The sequence below is a fragment of the Gossypium arboreum genome, chromosome 11 (assembly GCF_025698485.1).
Source record: "Gossypium arboreum isolate Shixiya-1 chromosome 11, ASM2569848v2, whole genome shotgun sequence".
NCBI classification, from domain to species: Eukaryota; Viridiplantae; Streptophyta; class Magnoliopsida; order Malvales; family Malvaceae; genus Gossypium; species Gossypium arboreum.
The window spans coordinates 129854192-129863187 of NC_069080.1; positions in this window are offsets into that span (position 1 = coordinate 129854192).

Below are 8996 nucleotides of genomic sequence, written 5' to 3' on the forward strand. Positions count from 1 at the left end.
GAGAAAAATAAGAGAATTGGCTAAGGAAATTGGTACAAGAGGAATCAAGTTTTCGGGATTTCGAGATTTGAGGCAATCGGCTATAGTCTTAAAAATAATGGAAGGAAGAAGGAGTTTGAACCAAGAGAAAATTAACAACAAAGGATCTAGTTTCGGCTTCTAAAACTCATTCTGAGGTATGCTTATTTTGGTTTTCAAAAAGAAAATCGAAGAAGAAAGGGTTACAAAAATAGAAGAGGTTATCAAAAGAGAAGAGATTAAGATTCGGCTAATTGGGAAAGAAAATCAAAGGAATAAATAAATTAAGAATAAGGGAGAAGATTTTGTGAAAAGTGAATGAGAAAAATAAAAATCAATTGAAAATAAAAAGAAACAGGTTCGGCTAATTGGCTAAGAATAATCCCAATTTAAATCTCGTGCCTATCTTCTTCTTTATAGCCAACAACATAGTTTGAATTTAAATTCAAACTCTCCTTGCGCAAACAATAGCAGGAGTCCTCCGCTTGGCTGACTCACCTTGCACCTTGCTGCTGGGGGGAGTTTCAATCCCGTATGGCCCTTTTCGTGCGCGCACATCAAAAAGGAGCACCCTCCTGCACGCAACGCTGCTCGAACACCGGACCTCTAAGGTGCCCAACACACTGCTGACCACTGGGATGGGCCTCCTTCTTTGATATAATAGCGTCGCGTTTACCTTTAAACCTTACCTGCTAATGTCCTGAGTTCTTTTAAAAATAAAACAGAACATACATGCGCCTGGACTCGAACTCGAGCCACCACAGGACTCCTAACGATCATTGTCATTGCGCCACAAGCCTCTTAGTGGCATAACTCGGTCGCAACTATACTTAAGTTTTACCTTAGCTAAACTTGGCTTCTAAAATAAAAAGTAACTTATGAGCGCACTGTGCCTTGAAGCCAGGCACTCCTACAACCTCCTAGCGCCACTGCTGCTGGACCAAGCTTTCCTTTTTGCCTAATTTAGCCTACTTTATTATTAAAGCCTTATTGCCCAGTTCCCCTAAGAAGAAAAAACTAATTTCTTTGCTAAAGTCTTGGATCGAACCAAGATTTTTCCCACACTTTAAATACTTCTAAATTTATTTAAAAACTAAATTTAAACACCACATTAATAATAACATCTTCTATATTTTAAATAATAATAATAATAACCATAACAATGAAAATTTCAAATACAATAATATATATATTTTTCCTAATAATAATAACTATAATTTCCATAAATCAATAAAAATAGATACATAAAATTTTCTAATAATAATTTAATTTAATTTTTTTTCTTAAACGATAATATTTAAAACTTCTTAATTATTCAGGTTTTCTTCTATTCGAATCCTAGACTTAAAGCCCAACTCTTCGAGGCCCAATTTTTTTGGGATGTTACATTCTATCAGTACTGCGTTCAGAGGTTCAACAGTATTGATGCAACATTGCAGCAGATTTGTCAACATTTCCATATTTCTCCTCTAGCGCCAACGACTCATGATGCTAATGCGTCTGATGATGAAGACCATTGAGTCCATTTAATTTTTTTATTTTTTTAGTAATTATTTTTATTTTTCTATTTATTTTTTTTTCCTAAACTTTTTCGCTTTTATATTTTGAACTATATTTTATTATGGTTGTTTCTAATCGAGTAACCCTTTAATCTTCTTCAGCATTGTGTTTATTTTCTTATCAGTTGCTCAAAATCATGCATTACATTTATCTTCAATTCTGCTTTTCACTATTTTGGGGATTTCATCCAATTTTCAGGGCAGTTTCAATGCTCTCCCTCTCTTATGATATTTTGTTTCTACTGTGATTATTTTTGTTTGTACATTGAAGACAATATACATCTTAAGTATGGGGATATTATTTATATTATTAATAGAAAACCCCTAAATTATGTCTTGTGTTTAAGTAATTTTCCCATATTACTATTAGAATGAATTCTTATCGATTTGTCATTATCATTGATATGTTTGAGATTAAATTCATAGAAATTTACGCATTTGTAACTCCCCAAAAATTGGGCCTAGAAGGTATTGGGCCTTGAGTCTGGGTTCGGGCAGAAGACGGCCCGAATAATTTGTATGTTCTAGTTAATTAATTATTATTATTTAGTATGTTTAAATTTAGTAATTAAATAAAATATGAAGGGCTTATAGTGTGGGAAAAAGTCTGGGCTCGGCCCATAGCTTTAGCAAAATTCTCAAATTTTGCCTCTTAAGAGAATCTGAGCAGTAGGCCTTATTAATATATTAGGCTGAGTTTTAGCATAAAGGAGGACCTGGCCCAGAGGCTAAGCACGCTAGGAAGGTTGGGAGGTGCCTGAGTTCAAGGCACGACACGTGCAATTTGGGAGTTTTTTTTTAGTATGCAAATCGCGGTTGGAATAAGGGTTAAGAATAGTTACGACCAAGTTATGTTACAAGGACGCTTGTGGCGCAGCGGCATTAGGGCGCTAGGAGTTCCACAAGGGCACGGGTTCTAGTCCAGGCATAGGTATGTTTTAATTTTATATTTTTAAAACGAATGGGACTTCAGCAGGTAACCTTTAAGATAAAATGTGATGGTATATTGTTAAAAGCGAGCGCGCGTCCCAGTGGCCAGCAGCATGCTGGGCAACCTAGAGGTCCCAGGTTCGAGCAGCGTTACGCACAAGAGAATGCTTCTTTTTGCTGTACGCACGTGGGAAGGGCCGTACAGGATTGAAACTCTACTAACAATAGAAGGAGTCGGTTGAGCGGTGGACTGCTGCTAAGTAGTGGAGAGTTTGAATTAAATTCAAACTTCGAATTTGGCCATGAATTAAGGAGCCAAGGAAGGAATTAAAATTGGAAAAGGACTTTTGCGCCTATTTAAGCACCCATTCGGGCATAAGCATGGGGTGCCGATTGCTTTTATTTTGGGGGGCCTTCATAAGTTATATCCTTCTTGGAGGTTTGGGATATTTTTTTTAGTGTGGTAGCCAATTCTCTCCTTTTCTTTTTTCTTTCCTCGAAGCCAAATTCTATTTAAAACAACTTTTTCTTCTCAAATACTAGTTACCGATTACTCCTTTGGTTGAAACCATATCTCATTTCTTTTTAATCTTTTAAAAGACTGAACCTCTAATCTTACATCTCTTCCTCTACTGATTGTCTCTTCGATGGTGAACTTATCGTCACCTATTTTTCTTTTGGATTGTAATAGCCATATTCTAGGATAGATCCAAAAGCCGGAAAGCTTCATATTTTAGTGATTCGGGAATTAATATTTAGATCTGTTCTCTACACACGTTTAAGTTGGATTCTCAAAGGATCTGGGGTAGAAAGGTATTTGGAACATTCTTCAACGAGTAGATCCCTTAGTAAGTATTCGAACCTTCTTTCTATTCGTATCTTGTGGTTTAAGAAAAGCTGAAAACCCCTATATACATAGGGTGGCTGTCGACTAAGGCTGAAAGGTTTTTTTTTTTTTTGGTGTTATTTGGTTTGTTGGTGCTAGTGAGGATTAAAGGCTGCCGATCGAGGAGTGTGTGAACAGCTTGGATCATCGGAGTGACTAAATCTAGATCTAGTCATTAATTTCAGCAAAGGTATGAACCCTAGGGCCATTATGGATGGTGGCCGAATATGTAACCGATAATAATAGATAGTTTTCAATTTGGTTTAAATATTAGCATGATCTAATCTATAAGCGGTTGATTATAGGAGAAATCGCGTAGGAGATCTCGTCAAGGAATATCGCAAATCAGGTGTGTAAACGACACCCACTCATAGACTAGATCGGCAAAAGCCAAAAAGCCGAAATGTCGAAAAGTCGACATTTGTGAACTTGCGAGCGTGGGATCGCTCATGAGATACTTTGTTTGTTAATCCTGGTAATCTCAAACGGTAAGATTGTAGAGTGCGCAATTTCGTGCATTTCGGTATATTTGGGCTTAATGGGCCAAAATCGGGTTAATGGGCCAACGGGCCCAATTCGGTAAAAGCGTCCGGTAAGTATTCTGAAGACAAGTTAATAACTGTAATGAGCATGAAACCCTAAAAAGACTGATAAAATTACTGAAATACCTTTGTAAGGTAGAATTACCGTAATACCCCTAAAGGGGTAAGTTTACGATTATGTCCCTCGAGGGTAAATAACTGTTATTACACTGTAATCTGACTGTCTTTCTGTAGCATGCCTTGTTAATTATATATATTCTGCATACATGTCATATTGCATGGGGTTGGGCTTTGTTATGGAGGAAGAAGCCGTTCTGCTGGCTGTGCTACATATTCTGATATAAGCAGCTTTGCTGCGGATAATAGTTAGTGCCGCAACCGGAGATAACACTATAAGTGTAGGGATGGCGTGGGTGATTTATTCCCTACATTAAATTTCTGGTTTTTAAAATAAGTTTCAATTAGCTTCCTTTTAAATTTCATATTTATTTTTGATTATTTCTATTTTGGTTAAAGTTGTAATAAGGCTGCTCTATTATTTTTATTTTGGGTTTTTAAACTACTTAAATCGTTTTCAACTTGAGATTCACATCACTTAAATTGATTCCTTAAAATTGGTTAGCTCTAGGGCGCGTTTTATAAAAGTTACTTATTTTCAAAATATCACGATAATCGAGCAAAGCTTCCACAACGTAAATGTTTTTAAAGGAAATAAATATTTTAAAAAGACTTAAACTTAATTTGTTATTCGTGGACAAGTAATAAGCTTAAAGTGTGGCAATGGATGTGTGCATGTCTAGGATTGGATCATGGAAGAGCTAGGTACTTAAGCAGTCTAATTGACTCACCTCCTCTTTTCTGGCATCCTACCTGGTGCATAGTATCCATTCACTTTAAGCCATAACAAAGAAGGTTTGATTTTTCGATACTTAACTGTTTTTAAAATAACATGTTTCTGCCACTACAAAGGTTTACAAGTTTTCAAAGTTTCCCATAAGATTTTACAAGGTTGTTAACAATGTTTTGATTATTACAATGAATCACGTTTTGGAAAAAAAATAAGGCTAAGGTTTTATACAAGTTTAAACTGTAAAAAGTTTCTAAACATCAAGAAGGGTTTGCAATGAAAACATGGTTTTCAAAAAATACTTCAATGTGACACGCCAGATTCGATCGTAACGTCTGGGTCGAGTTTGGGGTGTTACATTTAGTGGTATCAGAGCTCGATTGCAACAACTTGGTTGTGGGTTTCTAAACGGGTTTAAAATCAAGAATTACAAAACAAGGGTATTTTAAATCAATTTTTAAGAATTTCTATTTTCTATGACCAAATACATATTTTTTAAGTTTTAGAAAGAAGTGGCACACTGAATCCCTGGCACCAAGTTTGTAAGTACCTTTCTTGAACTTTACTAAGTATCTGTTATATTACTGAGACTTTGCTATGACATTGTAGCTAGAGTTATATTAAGACTATAAGATTGAGACTGTAGCTAGGCTGAGATTTGCAAAAGCAAACTCTGAAGCTCTATATGTGCATAAAACTCTTAATACAGACAATTCGATAGATACGATGAGCACACGTGGTACTCGTGGATGGGGTACTAGGGGCCGTGGTAGAGGCCGTAGAAGGGCTCAAGCTGAGTCCCTTGCTTCTGATACTATACCTGTGATGGACATTAGTGAGACACTGGCATCGCCTACAACGGATAGTGGGACAGGACCGTATGATCGTACGGCTGGGGATGATGCTCTATCTCAGGCAATGCTTCGTGTTCTGGAAAGGGTTATCGGGGTAAGTACGAGCAATAGAATTTGAGGATCTATTTCTGAGCGACTCCAGGTTAATGGAGTAGAGATCTTTAGGGGTGTGTTAGGTGTAGCCCCGAATTTGGCTTAGTACTGGTTAGAAGCCACTGAGAGAATAATGGATTACCTGGTTTGCATGGCTGAGCAAAAGCTGAAAGGGGCAATATCACTACTTAGGGAGGAAGCTTACCAGTGGTGGTTGACTGTGAAAGAGGGCACCCAACTTGAGCAAATTATGTGGGAATTCTTTAAATCCACATTTCAAGAGAAGTATGTTGTGGCAAGCTATGTAGATGCCCGGAGGAAGGAATTCTTAAACTTAACTCAAGGGGATCGGTCTATGGCTGAGTATGAGGCAGAGTTTTTACGACTTAGTCGATATGCCCGTGGAATAGTAGCAACAGAGTACGAACGTTGTGTTCTGTTCGAGGATGGCCTCCGGGATAGTCTACGAGTATTAATGGCTCCACAGAGAGAGCGAGATTTTACGGTGTTGGTAGAGAAAGCTAAGATAGCTGAGGATGTAAAGCGCGCTGAGCGTCAGAGTTGGGAAAAGAAAAGGAGTAAAAACAAAATAAATTTAGGGCTCTCTAATTCTGATCAGAGGCATAGGAAAAGTGCCAGGGCAGATGGGCCAGTCTGAGCTGAAGCCTCTGTTGCTGCTGTTAGATTACAACCTTGTGCTGATTGCGGGAAAAGCCATTATGGCGAATGCTGGAAAAAGATTGGAGCCTGTTTAAGATGCAGATCGATGGAGCATCATTTCAGAGAGTGTCCTCGGAGACTAGATTATGGACAAACTACGGTTACGAATAATATACAGCGATCGAGGGGTGGTCAGCAGCTAGCAAGAGGCCGTAGCAATGGAATAGGTCGTGGTCGTGGGGCACTAGACAGGGGTATGGGACATGCTGAGGCGAGACAGCCAGCTTTGGTCTATGCAGCATGTCACCGTGAGGACGGAGACGCTCCGGAAGTAGAGGCTGGTACGTACTTCTCTCATGGTGTATTATTTATATAGTTTATAACTAGAGCTAGAGTACGCAGCAGAAGCATAGTGGTTTGACTTAAGTATTGCGGTTAGTTGATAATTTGAAATTTCGAGGATGAATTTTTTTTTAAGGGGGATAGAGTTGTAATGCCCCAAAAATTGGGCCTAGAAGGTATTGGGCCTTGAGTCTGGGTTGGGTAGAAGACGGCCCGAATAATTTGGATGTTCTAGTTAATTAATTATTATTATTTAGTATGTTTAAATTTAGTAATTAAATAAAATATGAAGGGCTTATAGCATGGGAAAAAGTCTGGGCTCGGCCCATAGCTTTAGTAAAATTCTCAAATTTTGTCTCTTAAGAGAATCTAGGCAGTAGGCCTTATTAATATATTGGGTTGAGTTTTAGCATAGAGGAGGACCTGGCCCAGTGGCTAAGAATGCTAGGAAGGCTGGGAGCTGCCTGGGTTCAAGGCACGGCGCGCGCAATTTGGGAGTTTTTTTTAGTATGCAAATCACGGTTGGAATAAGGGTTAAGAATAGTTGCAACCAAGTTATGCTACAAGGACGCTTGTAGCGTAGTGGCATTAGGGTGCTAGGAGTTCCACAAGGGCATGGGTTCTAGTCCAGGCGCAGGTTTGTTTTAATTTTATATTTTTAAAATGAACGGGACTTTAGCAGGTAACCTTTAAGATAAAATGTGACAGTATATTGTTAAAAGCAAGTGCGCGTCCCAGTGGCCAGCAGCGTGCTGTGCAACTTGGAGGTCTTAGGTTCAAGCAGAGTTACGCGCAAGAGAGTGCTTCTTTTTACTGTACGCACGTGGGAAGGGCCGTACAGGATTGAAACTCTACCAGCAACAGAAGGAGTCGGTTGAATGGTGGACTACTACTAAGCAGTAGAGAGTTTGAATTAAATTCAAACTTTGAATTTGGCCATGAATTAAGGAGCTAAGGAAGGAATTAAAATTGGAAAAGGACTTTTGTGCCTATTTAAGCACCCATTCAGGCATCAGCATGGAGTGCCGATTGCTTTTATTTTAGGGGGGCTTTCATGAGTTATATCCTTCTTAGAGGTTTGGGATTTTTTTTAGTGTGGTAGCCAATTCTCTCCTTTTCTGTTTTCTTTCCTTGAAGCCAAATTCTATTTAAAACAACTTTTCTTCTCAAATATTGGTTGCCGATTACTCCTTTGGTTGAAACCATATCTCCTTTCCTTTTAATCTTTCAAAAGATCGAACCTTTAATCTTACACTCTTCCTCTACTGATTGTCTCTTCGATGGTGAACTTATCGTCACCTATTTTTCTTTTGGATTGCAATAGCCATATTCTAGGATAGATCCAAAAGCTGAAAAGCTTCATATTTTAGTGATTCAAGAATTAATATTTAGATCTATTCTCTACGCATGTTTAAGTTGAATTCTCAAAGGATCTGGGGTAGAAAGTTATTTGGAACGTTCTTCAACGAGTAGATCTCTTGGTAAATATTTGAAGCTTCTTTCCATTCGTATCTTGTGGTTTAAGAAAAGCTGAAAACCCCTATATACATAGGGTGGCTGTCGACTAAGGCTGAAAGGGTTTTTTTTGTTTGGGTGTTATTTGGTTTGTTAGTGCTAGTGAGGATTAAAGGCTGCCGATCGAGGAGTGTGTGAAAAGCTTGGATCATCGGAGTGACTAAATCTAGATCTAGTCATCAATTTCGGCAAAGGTATGAACCCTAGGGACATATGGATGGTGGTCGAATATGTAACCGATAACAATAGATAGTTTTCAATTTGGTTTAAATATTAGCATGATCTAATCTATAAGCAGTTGATTATAGGAGAAATCGTGTAGGAGATCTCGTCAAGGAATATCATAAATCAGGTGTGTAAACGACACCGACTCATAGACTAGATCGGCAAAAGCCGAAAAGCCGAAATGCCCGAAAAGTTGACATTTGTGAACTTGCGAGCGTGCGAGCGCTCGTGAGATAGTTTGTTTGTTAATCCTAGTAATCTCAAATGGTAAGATTGTAGAGTGCGCAATTTCGTGCACTTCGGTATATTTGGGCTTAATGGGCCGAAATCGGGTTAATGGGCCAACGGGCCCAATTCGGTAAAAACATCTGGTAAGTATTCTGAAGACACGTTAATAACTGTAATAAGCATGAAACCCTAAAAAGACTGATAAAATTACTGAAATGCCTTTGTAAGGTAGAATTACCGTAATACCCCTGAGGGGGTAACTTTAAGATTACGCCCCTCGAGGGTAAATAACTATTC